Source organism: Urocitellus parryii, chromosome 2, assembly GCF_045843805.1.
Source record: "Urocitellus parryii isolate mUroPar1 chromosome 2, mUroPar1.hap1, whole genome shotgun sequence".
NCBI classification, from domain to species: domain Eukaryota; kingdom Metazoa; phylum Chordata; class Mammalia; order Rodentia; family Sciuridae; genus Urocitellus; species Urocitellus parryii.
In genome coordinates, this window is record NC_135532.1 from 162,112,997 (window position 1) to 162,116,292 (window position 3,296).

Here is a 3,296-nt window from a genome sequence, read left to right on the forward strand (position 1 = left end):
GGGCCGTGGAAAGTAATTTCCATATGCATTAAATATTACTTTGCAATGATTTAGAAACACTTTCAAATGTAACACTTCATTTGTCCTTTATAACACCCTGTGTGAAAGGAAGGACTGGTAATAACAACAATAAACAGTTAAGGACACTAATAAGCTAGACATGAAGAAGTTGTGCCACTTGCCTGAAGTCTCAGCCAGGTAACAAGGGAGATTCGTATAAAAAGTGCCAAGATCTTGTCTTTTCGAAAGAATGACAGTAAAGCTGGGGATGTAGCTCAGAGGTAAAGCACTTGTCTAGCATGTGCAAGTCCCTGGGTTTGAACCCCAGCAGTGAAAAAAAGATAGAAAAATAACTTTAGATTTTGCTGAATCAAAGGAAATTTATCAAGATAAACAATCAATGTTAGTTCAAATTCCATAGTTTTTCCTTAACTTTTTAAAAAATATTTATTGGACACAATATCTTTATTTTATTTTTAAGTTGTGCTAAGAATCAAACCCAGTGCCTCACACATGCCAGGTGAGCGTGCTACCACTTGAGCCACATCCTGAGCCCCCCTTAACTTTTTTAAGTATAAAATATATTTAGTAATGGATTGAGTATAAGATATATTCAGTAATGTACAAAATGTACACTCATCTTAAGTGGATATAGATCAATGGGTTTTACATACACATGTAAATATCCATGAACACAAATGTACACACACCTACGTATGTAACCGCTACCCAGATGCAAGACATTTTCGGCATCCTCAGACCTGTTCTAAGTTCATCTCTGTCCCACAGATAATCAATATTCTGACTTTCTCACATTGATTTTTTAAAATCTGCTTTTGAAGTTCAAATAAATGGGATCATGCAGGATAAACTCCTCTTTGTCTGGCTTCTTCACTCAATAGGACATCTGCAAGATCTGTCTGCGTGAAGCGGTAGTGTCATTTTGTGATCATGTGACATTTTATTATATATTCTCCTACTGATAGGCATTGAGTTTCCAGTTTTGGGGATATTGTAAAGAAAGTTGCTCTGACCATTCTTACATGTACTTTGGTGAACTTCTCCCACGGATATATTCTCAAGTCACTATGGAACTGCTGGGTTAGAGGGCAGATGTCTTTATTAGTAAAGAATACTACCAATAATCTTCCGGAAGTAGTTTGACCAGATTTGCATTCCCATCAGCACTGTGTGAGAGCTCCAGTTTTTCCACATCTTTGCCAACACCTAGCATTTATCATTCAGCCTCTCAAAGTGACAACAAAGTGGTACCTCATCATATTTTACTTTGCCTTTATCTGATGACTAATGATGTTGAACATCTTTTCATAGACTTCTTGGGTATCTGTGTGAGGGATTCATTCAAGTTCTTTGCCAATTTAAAAAATCAGTTTGGGAATATTTTAGATATGTATAATCTTTGATAGTCTGTGTCTCTCTTTTTTAAAAATTGTTACAATAGACTTTTTCTATTTTTTAAAAAAATTTTAATATTTATTTTTCAGTTTTCGGCGGACACAACATCTTTGTGGTGCTGAGGATCGAACCCGGGCCTCACACATGCCAGGCGAGCGCTTTACAGCTTGAGCCACATCCCCAGCCCATTATTTTTTTATCTTTTTAATTGATTTTTAAAAAAATAATGACAGCGGAATGCATTACAATTCTTATTATACATACACAGCACAATTTTTCATAGCTTTAGTTGTATTTAAAGTATGTTGACACCAATTCGCATCTTCATACATGTATTTTGGATGATGATGTCCATCACGTTCCACCATTCTTGCTACTCCCCTGCCTCCTCCCTTTTCCTCTCACCTCCTTCCCTATCTAGAGTTCATCTACTCCTCCCATGCTTCCCCTCCCTATTCCACTATGAGTCAGCCTCTCTATATCAGAGAAAACATAGTCTGTGTCTTGATGAAGAGAAATTCTTAATTTTAATGAAGTCTAAGATAATAATTTTTTTCTATTATGGTTATAGTCAGAGATTTTCTCTAGTTTTTTTTTTTTCAAATTCTAGTTCTCAAAATGTTTCATCTTAGGACCAATTTACACCCTTAAAAATTATTGAGAACCTCAAAAGAGTTTTTGTGAATTTACCTAGTAACATTTACCATATTAGAAATAAACATAGAGGGCTGGGGTTGTAGCTCAGTAGTTGAGCACTTGCCTAGCATGTGTGAGGCACTGGGTTCTATTCTCAGCACCACAAACATGTAAATAAAAATAGCTCTTCCGGTCTCAACCGTTCCAGGAGCTGCGGCCCAGGGTGCAGACATGGCCAAGTCCAAGAACCACACCACACACAACCAGTCCCGAAAATGGCACAGAAATGGCATCAAGAAACCCCGATCACAAAGATATAAATCTCTTAAGGGGGTAGACCTCAAGTTCCTGAGAAATATGCATTTTGCCAAGAAGCACAATAAGAAGGGCCTGAAAAAAATTCAGGCAAACAACACCAAGGCCATGAGTGCTCATGCCAAGGCTATCAAGGCCCTTGCAAAGCCAAAGGAAGTTAAGCTCAAGATGCCAAAGGGTGACAGCCGCAAGCTTGATCGCTTTGCCTTGCTAGCCCATCTCAAGCATGGGAAGCATGCTTATGCCCACATGGCCAGGGATCACAGGCTCAGCTGGCCAAAGGCCAAAGGCCAAAGCCCAAGCCAAGACCCAGGCTGCAACTCCAGCTCCAGTATCAGCTCCAGCTCCAGCTCCGGCTCCGGCTCCAGCTCCAGCTCCGGCTCCAGCTCCTGATCCCAAAGGTGACCCCAAGGGTGCTCAGGTCCCTGCAAAGGCTCCATAATAAAAGCCTCTGGGACTGGTGTGACCCCTGAGCCCCTGTCTATGGGAACTGGTGTCCTCCTGTGCTATTTGTACAAATAAATCCAGAGGCAGGAAAAATAAATAAGTAAATTAATTAATTAATTAATTAATTAAAGGGCCATTATAACTAAAAAAAAAATTTAAAAAAGAAATAAACATGGAAAAATTATAAATATCTATTAACTTAGTTTAAATTAATAAACCACCATATAACACAAATATATTTTTTCTAAGAATAACTATATTTTCTAAAAAAAATTGTAAGAATAGTGGCATTGTTTTACATTTTTATAATTATTTAATATCTGGCTTAGTGATAGCCGAATTCTCATGGGTTTCTGCATTTGCTCTGCTATAATATGTGTTTTGCTTATATATATAAAGTCTGATCTCACAGAAATGTATAATTGGAAAGAAAAGAGCATTTTAGTGGACTTTTCAGATAACTACTGATATTTTTATTTGAT

The 3,296-nt window shown here is 37.7% G+C and overlaps 1 pseudogene; it reads left to right on the top strand.

Moving 5' to 3' along the window:
• Window positions 1-2,265: 2,265 nt before the first annotated feature.
• On the top strand, window positions 2,266-2,857 carry LOC113188199 (large ribosomal subunit protein eL29-like; annotated as a pseudogene).
• The last annotated feature ends 439 nt before the right edge of the window (window positions 2,858-3,296 follow it).